At 36.0% G+C, this 14,536-nt stretch overlaps 1 long non-coding RNA gene across 1 annotated transcript; it reads left to right on the top strand.

Annotated features, from left to right (window-relative positions):
* The first annotated feature begins 723 nt into the window (after positions 1-723).
* LOC125256340 lies at positions 724-11,934 on the top strand. The gene is made up of 6 exons (XR_007182096.1): positions 724-899; positions 3,373-3,441; positions 3,578-3,645; positions 3,900-3,999; positions 11,018-11,213; positions 11,335-11,934. It is a non-coding gene; the product is annotated as an uncharacterized LOC125256340 (long non-coding RNA).
* The last annotated feature ends 2,602 nt before the right edge of the window (positions 11,935-14,536 follow it).

Genomic DNA, 14,536 nt, shown 5'->3' with positions numbered 1-14,536 from the left:
AAAGTCAAATAATGTGGCTTATCTCCAAAATGCTGCAGTGAAAAGGATAGATTTGAGGAATGCAAACTGTATGGGATGTCCCCTATAGAAACAGGCCATTGGTATTTTCTACTCATTTGAAATGAAGTGTTTATAGGCCTAATCAGACAGTAATCCTCATGCAGTAAGACAGTAACACAATTTAATTCAAGAGTAATTGTCATTTTAATATTGTAAACCCAAAAAGATATATTAGAAAGAAAGAAAGAAAGAAAGAAAGAAAGAAATTCTTTATGTATTAGACAGAAAAAATAATAAAGAAAGAAAGAAAGAAATTCTTTATGTATTAGACAGAGAAAATAAAAGATAGAAAGAAAGAAAGAAAGAAAGAAAGAGATTCTTTATGTATTAGACAGAAAAAAAAAAGATAGATAGAAAGAAAGAAAGAAATTCTTTATGTATTAGACAGAAAAAAATAAAAGATAGATATAGATAGATAGATAGATAGATAGAAAGAAGGAAAGAGATTCTTTATGTATTAGAAAAAATAAAAGATAGATAGATAGATAGATAGATAGATAGAACGAAAGAAAGAAAGCAAGAAAGAAAGAAATTCTTTATGTATTAGACAGAAAAAATAAAAGATAGATAGATAGATAGAACGAAAGAAAGAAATTCTTTATGTATTAGACAGAAAAAATAAAAGATAGATAGATAGATAGATAGATAGATAGATAGATAGATAGATAGATAGATAGATAGAACACACGCGCTCTGAAAGCGCGTTCTCTCTCTCTGCTGTTCCTGAAATTACCGTATTTATAGTAATATGCGCACACGCTTTTTTTTTTGGCGGCTGGCTTGACCGTGTATTTTCAAACCGCGGCTGGCTTGACCGCAGTCTTTCACATCATAAGAAGGTAAGTGTGGATCCACAAAATAATTATAAATAACATGTTTACACAACACAACATCAAAAGTTTTTCGTTATGTAATTTTTTTGTAAACAGCATTTTCTAGGCCGCTGCCTTTCAGTTATTGCGCGCGCTGATATAAATTGAGTGTGTGTATGTTATAAAATTAACTAGTTTGGTAAACTGCTAACTGATACTTAACTGCCACATACATTTATAAGAAGTTAGCTATTAGTAAAATATTCACGTTTATTACCCAGCAAGCAATTTTATGTCTATTAGACGTCTAATAGCCGTCAAAACATAGCCCGGCCGTCTAGGCTAAAACAAGGCAAAATTTGGGCTGTCAGTGAAAATCTAATAGACGTCTAACCATAACCCAAAAATAGACTAGTCATCAATTAGACTATTATTAGACGACTACATATATATGTCTAATAGACGGTGAATATGGATCTAGGCTAAAATAAGGCTGAATTTGGGCTGTCAGTGAAAATCTAATAGACGTCTAACCATAACCCATGAGTAGACTAGTCATCAATTAGACGACTATTAGACAACTACATATTTATGACTAGACGGTTAATACGAGTCTAGGATAAAATAAGGCAAAATTGGGGCTGTCAGTGAAAATCTAATAGACGTCTAACCATAACCCAAAAATAGACTAGTCATCAATTACACTACTAATGAATGATTACATCTATACATGCAATAGACAACAAAATAATGGCTAAAGGATTCTTTTCACTTAAATATAACAGGCTCTCATAAATGACAATCCGTCCAAACAAATTAAATATAAAAGGTTTTATTTAGAAAAAGAACAGGATAATACACAATGATAAAAAAATAAATAAATTAAATTTTACAAATACAATACAAATAAACATTAAAAGAAAATTACAACGTGTAACATAATAAAAATATAAAACATTGACAAAAAAAAAGTTAAATAAAAAATGTTAACAATATTTTTTGGTTTATAAAACAACCTGATTAATTTTCAGTTCCATAAATTCCATGTTTTATGAAAAGCACTTTGAATTACCTTGAAGATTGTTGTTGAAATGTGCTATACAAAATAAACTTGCCTTGCCAAATCAAAAACTCATATTTTTCTTTCATAATGATCAAAAGATTAAAAGATATACAAGGCTTCCATAACAAATAATAGTAGGGTGCACAGGTTTCATGTTTACCCCCTTGTATTTAGATAATTACAGAGTTTTAGGGCACAAGGAAACACTACAGTACATGTGCATGTATGTTAATCTAACCACGTTTTACTCTGAGTCTGCACTGTTACCCGCTAAAATGTCACGGTTCCTACACATAATGTACATAAATAATAAACACATGTCAAAATGAAAAACACAGATACTTACAAGACCAAAAGCAGGAAAGAATTTGCTTTAACATTTGCTGTTGCTTGCTCTCCGTCTCCAACAGTTGTAAAATGCGGAAATGTTTATCGCGAGATCTGGCAACAGTGATCGAGAGCTAACGTTCAAGTCTCGCGTTGCCAGTAGTCATGTCTCCGTAGAGCCACAGTTGCCATCTAGCGGTTGAGAATTGTAAATTTTTATTTAACTTAAAATTAAATACAGTCATATATGTGTGTAGTATATAATTATAATTAATATATGGCTTGGCTATACCCTGATATTATATATATATGAATATATATATGATATCGTAGAATGTAGGATTGTGTGACAGCAAAAATATGCTGTTTCAAATGTATACTTGCATATAAATGTATATTATACTTGCATATAAATGTACCTATAAATGCAAGTATATCAAGAATCCCACAAGCTTTGTGGTCGAAAATGACTTAACACTATTTTGGTTACACTCATTGCTGGTCTGAATCAGGGCTATAGCCAAGCCGTAAAAACTAGACTATAAATTGCCTCAATTTCACCGGGTGAACTGAAAGCAGACTACACATAGCCTATCCAATTCAGAGCTAAATCGTGACTACATATAGACCATGTCATAAAATGCCACTTAAATCTTGTAGAAATCATTGACATTGCGAACATGATGAGATATCAACCATCGCAAGCACTTCCTGTCCAAAAACTACAATAAATCAGGATTAACTATAGGTGGGCTACAAATAGCCGGTCTGACTACGAGCTAAATTGTGGCTACGCACAGCCTACACAATATAACATGTCAAAGATATGAAACCAAACACCTTGTAATCACTGTTGACTTCACTTACATGATGTAATATCATACAACTCGCAAGTTATTTTGGCAAAAACGACATGTAACCAAAGGAAAGATTATTTTGGCTACAAGTGGGTTACACATAGCCGGACTATATCGGGTCTATAGTTAACCGAGACGGTGAAATGACGGCTATTGCTTGCTGGGTAATTAATTCTAGTCTAGCTAGTGTGCTTGAGTTGTTATCTTATTTCTCTGACAAATCAGCAGACACTTTCCTCTCAACTGTCCACAGATGCTTCAAATACAGCACTGAAGGAAGAACTGCACCTCATTCTTGCAAGGCAGACAAGGACAGAAAAAGGTGTTTTACCAACACTTACAATAAAATATATCATATTTGTTAAAGTGTACATTTCACTCCTGTCATTCATGTTCAATTTACTTTGTCAAATTATAATGTAATTTCTCTCTCACTATATATGTATATGACTGTTTAGGCCAGGTGATAAATGCTGCTATTCTTCTCTAATACTGTTGCTCTTTAAAGAACATGGTCATCAATCAGGTAACTTGCACACTGAAAATCTTTTGTTTGAATACAATTCAGTTAACGTTACCCAAGTTATCTTGTATTTTATTCAGCTACTGAAACGACAAGAAAGCACTTTTACTTGTTTTTATTTTTTCCATTATTATTGCTGTCTAACTAATAAAATTGTTATCATTAAACTGTACTATGACATGTCATGTTGTAACCTCTGCAGTGAGAACTGTAATGTATTTAAAGAAAATGTTTTTATTTTATTTGTTTGGTCACAGAATCCTCCATTCCCAGCTCCAACCAGTCATCTGAAGGACTGCGGCGATGGAAACCCTTTGAACCACAAGTGGCAGTTTCCACCGGATGAGAAAGGACATGGTAGAGGATGATAGACCCCTATTGATATCTCACTGATGTTAGCCTGCTGTACTGACTGTATCACACACACACATACAGTTTTGTGCTCAAAAGTTTACATCACATTGCAGAATCTGAGTTAGTTCACCCAAAAATGAAATTTCTGTCATTAATTACTTATCCTCATGTCGTTCCACACCCGTAAGACCTTCGTTAATCTTCAGAACACAAATTAAGATATTTTTGATGAAATCTGATGGCTCAGTGAGGCCTTCATAGGGAGCAATGACATTTCCTCCCTCAAGATCCATAAAGGTACTAAAAACACATTTAAATCAGTTCATGTGAATACAGTGGATCAATATTAATACAAGAATATTTTTGGTGCGGAAAAAAAACAACAAAATAACGACTTGTATAGTGATGGCCGATTTCAAAACACTGCTTCAGAAAGTCACAGGATTTAAGCAGTTTGGCGGGTTTGACCCACGATCCGATTCATGATTCGATACACTTATTAATTTATACTTCCTGAAGCAGTGTTTTGAAATCGGCCATCACTAAATAAGTAGTTATTTTATTTTTTTGCCGCACCAAAAATATTCTTGTTGCTTTATAATATTAATATTGAACCACTGTACTCACATGATCTGATTTAAATATGTTTTTAGTACATTAATGGATCTTGATAGAGGAAATGTCATTGCTCCCTATGGAGGCCTCACTGAGCCATCGGATTTCAACTAAAATATCTTTATTTGCGTTCAGAAGATCAACGAAGGTCTTACGGGTGTGAAACAGCATGAGGGTGAGGAATTAATGACAGAGTTTCCATTTTTGGGTGAACTAACCCTTTAAGGTTGAACCACTGCAGTCACTACCTTTCTGGACCTTGAAAGTGTTGATTATATTGCTGTCCATGGACAAGTCAGTTACCTTGTATTTTATCATGCATACAGGGCTTGACATGAACGTTTTTCCTGTACAAGAGTCTGGTGATGTCTATGGGTCACAGAATCACTCCTGTGATTGGATTTACAACTAAATATTAGCTTTAAACACTTTTACATTTACTTTAAGTTAAACCGTCCCAATACTTAAAGGGATAGTTCACCCAAAAATGAAAATTTGATGTTTATCTGCTTACCCCCAGCGCATCCAAGGTGTAGGTGACTTTGTTTCCTCAGTAAAACACAAATGATGATTTTTAACTCCAACCGTTGCCGTCTGTCAGTCAAATAATGCTAGTGGATGGGAACTTCTACTATAAGAGTAAATAAAACTTGCATCGACAAGTCCAAATTAAACCCTGCGGATCGTGATGACACATTGATGTCCTAAGACACGAAACGATCGGTTTGTGCGAGAAACCGAACAGTATTTATATAATTTTTTACCTCTAATACACCACTATGTCCAACTGCATTCATCACTCGATTCGTTTGGTCTGATCGCGCTCTGACAGCGGCAGTGATGATTAACATTGTGTTCTTGGAATGGCTGTATCTTGTGTTAATAAAAAAATAGTTCAGGGACATTATTCTAACCTTAACATAACATTTTAACATTAAAGAAAGTGGACATTTTAACATTCTTGGATGTTACAAATCAACGTTCTTTGAACGTTGTATTGATAATAAAATTTAGGTGGTGAGAACATTGCAGGAACGTTATGCTAACCTTAAAATAACGTTTTGCTAACGTTAAGAAAACTGGACATTTTAACGTTCTTGTAACGTTACAAATAAACGTTCTTTGAACGTTGTATTGGTGGTGAAATTTAGGTGGAAAGAACGTTGCAGGAACGTTATGCTAACCTTAAGATAACGTTCCAGCAACGTTAAGCAAACTGGACATTTCCACGTTTTTAGAACATTTCAAATAACGTTCCCACAACCAAAAGAGAACGTTTGGAAAACATTCTCAGAACATAATTTTGTTTGCTGGGTGGTTACAGGATGAACCACTGCCCGTTAATGCTCAAAACACATCAGACACTGAAACAGAGGACGGCCAGTGAATGTAAGGCCTAGTAAAAATGCTTTTAACATTGAGAGACTAAAAAAATATTTTGACAGTGCAAAGATCAAACCATTCAGAGAGATACCCAGGTTGAAGAACTCTGATGCAACTCCACTTACTTTTCCTGTGATGATGAGCCATATAATATAGGAGTGTGTAGGAAGACCAAACAGAAAAGTGATGCTGTACCCACATATCTCCAGACTGTCTATTAGCCCAATGGACTGATTTGTGGAATTTGTAGATGCTTCAGGTGTGGTGAAGTTCACTGTAGAGTTATTCATGTCTTGTGTGTTTGTCTTCTCAAATTAACAGCTTACAAAACATATAATGTAGCCATGATTTATGGGAGGAGACAAGAGTAAATTAAGTTTGAATCCAGTCTGAAAGTCTACAAAATTAACAATTTAATCCCAAACAACCAATGCACATTATTATTATTAAATCTATAAAATATTGTTCTACAAAGGCAGTATTTAATTGAGTATATTCATATGAAAACAACTATTTTTCTTGAATGGATTTTGCGTTATTTTTAATGAAATATAATACTAAGTTTCTATTTAGTCAAAAAACTTGCCCCGGGGGGGGGGGGGGGGTGGCAATGCTGTGGCAATGCACAGTGGCAATGCTGCTTCTTATTAAAACAAGAAAGAAATTGAATAATATTGAATAATAGAGTTAAAAATGTAGTTTATCACCTGAATGTCCAGTCTCTCTGGTTGTGTATAAATCGCTGTGCTGTGTTTTGTAGACTGACTTCACAGCTGTCACAAGAATATATGTGCATGACTTCATCTGCTACACTCACATAAAACATCTGGGGCCGTATTCACAAAACATTTTAAGGCTAAAAGTAGCTCCTAACTTGCCGATTTAGGACAAACTCTTAAAAATAATGGCCGTGTCAGTCCTAATTTTAGGAGTCCTAAATTTTTGCTCTAAGAGTATTTCACAAAGCATTTTAGCGCTAAAACTAGCTCCTAAATCTGTGAAACGTTAGGAAGTCACTAAGACCAAATCACAAACAGTTCTAATCCACCCAAAGACACTGTACACCATTAAGGGAATAGCAATAGAGCCTTGGGTGCTGAGCCCTTTCTTCATGAATGCAATACATTTTGATTTATAGATTTGAATCTACGATGAGACGCCAAACACTTTAACAAATAAATAAATATTGTCTGATTACCTGTGGCAGAGGTTTTCATGAGTTCACACTTACAAATGATTGAATAGACTAAAAATGGCTTGGAATTTAGCCCAAACCCAAAGTTCTCTCCATATCCCCAGCTGAGAGTGAGGGACAGGGTGGCGGAGGGATGCAGAAAACCGTCGAAGTAACTATAGGCGAGTCGACTCTTGGCTGTGTATATATTCCTCCTCTCGAGCTGATTAGATTCGAGCCGTTTGAATGTGTTTCTCCCAAACTTTGTTTATAAAACATAATTTGTCACTTGAATTCTGCATTCTCTTGAGATAAAAACATCCAAGAGGTGGACAATTAACTGTATATACTAGTTTAATTAGTGACACTTAGCCTACATTTTAAAACCTTTATGGCAACAATATGGCAACAGTTTATTTTGACTATGGCAACATTTTTATTAAAAAATATTTATTTGAATAGGGCAACATTTGTATTTTAAAACCTTTATTTTAATATGGAAACATGACACCTCATTCTACAATATTTCTATGATTAAATCACTGACTCCACCCCCATCAGCCAATCACTGTGTGTATAGTCCATAGCAACGAGATCAACCCCGCCCTTACTCTTAGCTTAAGACTTCTCTCTATTCCTTAGTAAAAGTTTGTCTCAGCAGCTTTGTGAATAGGTTTTAAGAGAAAACTCTTAGCTAAGAACTTTTACTGCTATTTAGGAGAACTCTTAGTGGTAAGATAAAATGTTTTGTGAATACGGCCCCAGATCTCTATTTGTTTCATCAAAGTGAACTAGCAATTTACTTGACATCATTACACCGTGTCCCAACCAGACGCGACACGACGCTGCGGCAAGCGATAAAGGTATCTTTTCCATGTTAATCAGAGTTTTTGTCCTAACCAGCCGTGATGGCGACACGCGAATAGCCTATTCTATTTTTGAAATGATTTCTATTTCTCCGCAACATCGCAGCTGGAACAGCAACACAAAGTATGGCAATGATAATATTATGTTTATGTGCCTTATTTAATGTTAAAAACTTCTAACGTGAGTTCGTTCTGTGTTCCCAGCTTTTTAGCTGTAATGAAAACAACACTGGCTAATTCACCTCAGATCTTGAAAATAAATAAATGGGCACAAGAATGTTCAAACTGTCAACTCAACACGAACAAACAAGTGTATTCTATGACAAAGATCAGTTCAGTCACTCCGTATGTACTTTAAATAATGTTTAAATTATGTAATATTTATGAATTTTACGCCTCATTTCCACTGAGCGGTACGGTTTGGTTCGGTACAGTTCGGTATGGTTCGGAGCGGTACACCTTGATCAGGCTTGGGTTTCCACCACCAACTGTACCCGTACTTGATAGGCGTGGTGTAGCCGGAAAATAGTGATCGACGTCATTCTAGCACGAAGAAAAAAACGACATAGTAAACAACAATGGAGGACATACAGCAGATCTTGGCTGTTTCTCAATTCCAAGAACGCAGAGAACGGACTTGCGTTCTCGTGGAGTCCGGTCTTGCCAGGCGACCTTGAAAGAACGATCTCGGAAGGACGCGAGGACACAGAACGCATCATTTGAGAATTGAGATGTGCTGCGATCTTGTTGCTCAACTGACCGTCCCATCATATTATAAGTGGCTAATGCACAACATCACAAATAAATATCATAACCTGTTAAAAAATATATTTCATATTAATATAGACATTGTTTTCATATAGCCTATCTTTTTATTTCACAGTGTGTATTTATGAAAATGAGTAGCCTTTGGCTGTTATGCTTTGTCAATGTTAAGATTTTTTTATATGGCAATAAAAAATACTGCAGGCTTTATTCAGGTTATCATTTTATTAAAATTAAGCAAAACAAATGGTTTACTTTCATGAGCCATCACGTATTTGCGAGCTTGTAGCTGGAATCTCACGAGAACTTTAAAGCTTACAGGGTTCCGTACGTCGACCGCCGCAACGTCTTCTGGGATTTTTAACGGTTCGATTCCCGCAAGTTTGCATTTGATGCATCCTCGATATCAAGAGCACATCCGGGTACTTTCATGCGTCCTCTGTTCTTGCGTTCTTGAGTATTGGAACGAACTTCGACGGTTGATGATGACGTAGAGCAAGAACACAAGGACGCAAGATCACTGAAGAATGCATATTGAGAAACAGCCCTTGTTCTTGCTTCTCGGCTTGAGGCTGTCACAAAAAGAAGACGAGCTTTGCTTGCTGCACGCCAACATTTGGCTTTTCAGAATACCAAGTACGCAAAGTTCAGACGTCCATGCCGCAGCACCTACCAGCAAGCAGAGAAGGAGAAAACCTGCGTAATTTAAAAACTATTTTATTGTGTCATGAAATGTAGCTTTAAAAGTTTTTCAGACGAGAATGTAGTTGTTTAAACCTCAAATCTGTGGTTAATTTATAAAGAGAGCGCCTATTTGAAAATTTGATCTGACGTTGTCAGAGTTGTGAGATCCAGGCGATCACCGGGCGCTCGGTGCTACGTATCCAGCTGAGAGCAGCTGTACCTCGGCTAGTCCTTCTGACATTCGCCACTGGCTCAGATGTCTCTGTAGTGGTTAAAAACAGTATATCATTCATCTTGTGTATAACGGGCAATCTTTGGTCTAATGAATTTATAATTTGCTCCCGGGCAAATCGTTTTTGCTCAGGGCAAAGCGACGTTTTATAACTTATAACTTATATTTATTTAACTTTACCGTTAGTGCGCTGTACGTTTGACTGAATTGTTTGCTTGTCGTTATTTCGTATTGTATAGCTTGTCATATTTTATACTTAATATGGTTATTATTGATAATTAAAACTGATTTTTAACAAAAAGAGAAGGTTGTTTTGTCTTATTTCATTTTATTATAGGCTATACAGTGATAATTAGAGAACATATGCACATATTGCCTGAACCACACATTAATAGGTTTCATATTTTTTTTTAAATAAAAACGAAAAGAGGCAGGGTTGCGTTTTATATTTTGTTTTGTTATATAGCCTACATGAAGTGAAGATAATCAATGCACGCGTTGCCTGAACAACATTTGTGTGTGGCGCCTTTTGTGATGTCATTCCCCTTGTAGCACGCGCAAGTGACGATTCTCTGTCAACCAATCAATGTTCTGCAGAGTGTAGCTCCACCCTTTTGGTACGGTACTGTTGTGCTTGGTACCCCAACGAAAGGGTCCCAAAAAAGTGGTACGGTACGGTTCGGAATTAGGGTACCATTCACAACTTTTGACAATGGAAACGGCAAAAATGATACGTATTGAGGTATGTTAAATAATCTGCTAAAGTTATTGTTGTTGATTGTATTGTAATGATGCAACATTTATTATTTATAAACGATTGATGCGATATCAATTCAAAAGATGGGTCAATAATTTATTTCGGGAGGCAAAAGTAGCCTACTTGATCGAGTCAGATGTTCTGTCTGACTCAAACTTAGCTACTGTAACCACGTGTAGGTTAAGCAAATTACATTTTTATTTTTATCTTGTTGTCTGTCTTTAGCTTGCATGACATGGCTTCTTTTGGTAAGACCCTGTTTACTCCTTGCATTTAAACACAATACTCCACCGACAACCATGTGCAATACTCCACATGGTTTCTGGTTTGAGACAGAGGGGTATGTGTATTAGTTTCTTTACATCTCAGTTTGGTGTTTCATTCTTTGTTCCTTCCTTGTCAGTAGAAATAATTGACCAAACTGAGGCATTACAGGTCACTAAATTATTTATACATTATACATTAATTATATGTAATTGTTTATTGTCCACAACAAGAGGTGTCCTATTGGGGGCCAACAAAGTAGATTTTTTCTTTTTTAAAAGGCATGGGAAAAGGTTCGCCCACTGGACCGAGGAGGCAAGACGCATGACTGAAGGGACATTACGACCTCTTTACAGGAGTTTTCCAGGATTAACACATGACTTGCCACAACATGTTGTTGCTGAGAGGAACCGAATGTTGTCCAACCAGGCTATGGTGGACTTAATTGTGGCAAGAGGAACCGATAACCACATTCAGGTACATGCATCAAGAATGCATTTTTTTAACTGCATTCTAAACCAATAGCTTGTCTAGTAAATAAACAACTTACACATACATGGAAATGTTTTTAATGTAATTTTCAATTTTCTCTGCACAGTCCATCATCAATGGACAAAAAAAATCAAAATGGCTTGACACTTTTTCCAAGTGTTCCATCAAGAAAGTGCCTGTGCTCATGACTGCGAATGTCACGAGCCATAGCAGGCCACCAGAACCGTTGTTTGACCAAAAAACTGGTGCGATTAACCCCTGGATCGGAGCTGATCTTCTGTCGGAGAACATCTCCAAGATGCTTCGCATGCTACTATGACTAGTAAGTCAAACCTCAAATCACAGTCTGTGTTCTGCCCACTTAATTGATAGAAATGTGAGTGTAGTACAGTCTATAGAAACTGTGTCTATTCCCCGAATAGTGAGGTCTAACAATAAAAATAAAGGATCTAGAAAAAATCTGATCGTGATCAAACCAGAAATTCGCAAAATTACTGAACAAAAACAATTTCTAAAGCTAGGGCTACTAAACATTAGATCACTGACACCTAAGGCGGTTATTATAAATGAAATGATCACAGATAATAGTCTTGATTTAATTTGCCTTACTGAAACATGGCTTAAACCAAATGATTATTTTGGTCTTAATGAGTCTTGTCCACCTGGCTACTGTTATAAAAACAAATGCCGTCCGATTGGCCGTGGCGGTGGTGTAGCAACAATCTATAGAGATAATCTTAATGTTACTCAGAAAACAAACTATAGGTTTAATTCATTTTTAAATTCTTATGCTAAATGTTACTCTTTCAGATATAAGTAAAAAGTCGCTACTATCTCTTGCTTTAGCTACCGTTTATAGACCTCCAGGGCCTTATGCTGATTTCCTAAAAGAGTTTGCATACTTTCTCTCAGATCTATTGGTCAACATCGATAAAGCGCTGATGGAGATTTTAACATTCATGTTGACAATACAAATGATGTGTTAGGGGCTGCGTTTACAGATTTACTAAACTCCTTTGGGGTCAAACAAAATGTTACTGGACCCACTCACGTTTTAATCATACACTAGATTTAATTATATCACATGGAATCAATCCAACCGATATAGAAATTCTATCGCAAAGTGATGACGTCTCTGATCATTAACTTGTAACATGCGTACTACATACTGATGATATTTGTCAAATTGCGCCGCGATATTGACTAGGCAGAACAATTCTCCCAACAACTATAGATAAATTCACAAATAAACTGCCTGATCTATCTCAGCTGCTCATCGTACCAAAACACACACATGATCTTGAGAAAATGACTAGCAGTATGTGCACCATTTTCACTAGTACATTAGATACTGTTGCACCGATGAGATCTAAAAAGGTTAGAGAGAAAAATACTGTACCTTGGTACAACAGTATTACTCGCTCTATCAAAAGAGAAACTCATAATCTAGAACGCAAATGGAGACAAACTCATTTAGAGGTCTTCAGAATCGCGTGGAAAGACAGCTCGTCCCGTTATAGAAAGACTCTAAAAGCAGCCAGGGCCGAGCATCTCTGCAAACTCATAGAAAATAACCAAAACAATCCAAGATTCTTGTTGCTAGATTAACAAATAAACAGACATCACCAGAACAAAACATTTCATTACAGTTTAGTAGTGATGACTTTATGAATTTCTTTACTGAGAAAAAAATCTAAAGTATCAGAAATACATTTGTAAATGTACAACCTTTAACAGAGTTTTATGATTCAACCTCAATTATCGCCCCTCAAGAACAGTTGCAGTGCTTTACAACTATAGGACAGGAAGAGCTAAATAAACTTATCACTGCATCTAAACCAACAACATGTTTATTAGATCCAATACCCACTAAACTGCTGAAAGAACTGTTACCTGTAGCAGAAGAGCCTCTTCTCAATATTATCAACTCGTCTTTATCTCTAGGTCACGTCCCACGACCGTTCAAGCTAGCAGTTATTAAGCCTCTCATTAAGAAACCACAATTAGATCCAAACGTGTTAGCAAATTACAGACCCATTTCAAATCTTCCATTTATGTCTAAAATACTAGAAAAAGTGGTGTCGGCCCAATTGTTCTCCTTCTTGCAAAAAAACGCTATCTATGAAAAATTTCAGTCAGGATTCAGATCTCATCATAGCACAGAAACTGCGCTCATTAAAATTACAAATGACTTACTTCTAGCTTCTGACCAAGGCTGTGTCTCAATACTAGTGTTACTTGATCTCAGTGCTGTGTTCGACACAATAGATCATAAAATACTCCTTGATCAACTACAAAATTACACTGGTATTCAGGGCCAGGCATTACCGTGGTTTAGGTCGTACCTATCAGACCGTCAAAATTTTGTTTATATAAACAGGGAAAAATCTAAGATCACGATAGTAAACTATGGAGTGCCGCAAGGATCAGTGTTAGGCCCTCTGCTATTTTCAATATACATGCTGCCACTCTGCAATATTATAAGAAAACATGGAATTAGTTTCCACTGCTATGCCGATGATACTCAGTTATATATTTATATATAGTTATATAACACAACCAGATGAAATTTCTAAATTATCCATTCTGACAGAATGTATTAAAGAAGTAAAACATTGGATGACTAGTAATTTTCTTCTATTAAATTCAGATAAGACTGAAGTATTACTTATTGGGCCAAAAACCTGCACACAGAATCTTTCAGACTACAATCTGCATTTAGAAGGATGTACTGTTACTCCATCCTCGACAGTTAAAGACCTGGGTGTTATATTAGACAGCAACTTGTCCTTTGAAAATCATATTTCATATGTTACAAAAACGGCCTTCTTCCACCTCAGAAACATTGCTAAGATACGGAATATGTTATCTATTTCTGATGCAGAAAAGTTAGTTCATGCTTTCATGACGTCTCGACTAGATTACTGTAATGCATTATTAGCTGGTTGTCCTGCTTCCTCAATAAACAAGCTACAATTAATACAAAATGCAGCTGCTAGAGTTCTTACCAGGTCAAGAAAATATGATCATATAACACCAATTTTATCATCTCTACACTGGTTACCTATTAAGTTCTGTATCGATTATAAAGTATTGCTAATGACCTATAAGGCTCTAAATGGTTTAGCTCCTGTGTACTTAACCAATCTTCTATCGCCCTACAATCCTTCACGCTCTTTAAGATCACAAAACTCTGGACTTCTGGTTGTACCTAGGATATCTAAGTCCACTAAAGGAGGGAGAGCGTTTTCACATTTGGCTCCGAAACTCTGGAATAGCCTTCCTGATAATGTTAGGGGCTCAGACTC

The sequence above is a fragment of the Megalobrama amblycephala genome, linkage group LG2 (assembly GCF_018812025.1).
Source record: "Megalobrama amblycephala isolate DHTTF-2021 linkage group LG2, ASM1881202v1, whole genome shotgun sequence".
Lineage (NCBI taxonomy): Eukaryota > Metazoa > Chordata > Actinopteri > Cypriniformes > Xenocyprididae > Megalobrama > Megalobrama amblycephala.
Note: the sequence above shows the minus strand (reverse complement) of the source record. Positions and strands in the feature narration are given on the sequence as shown.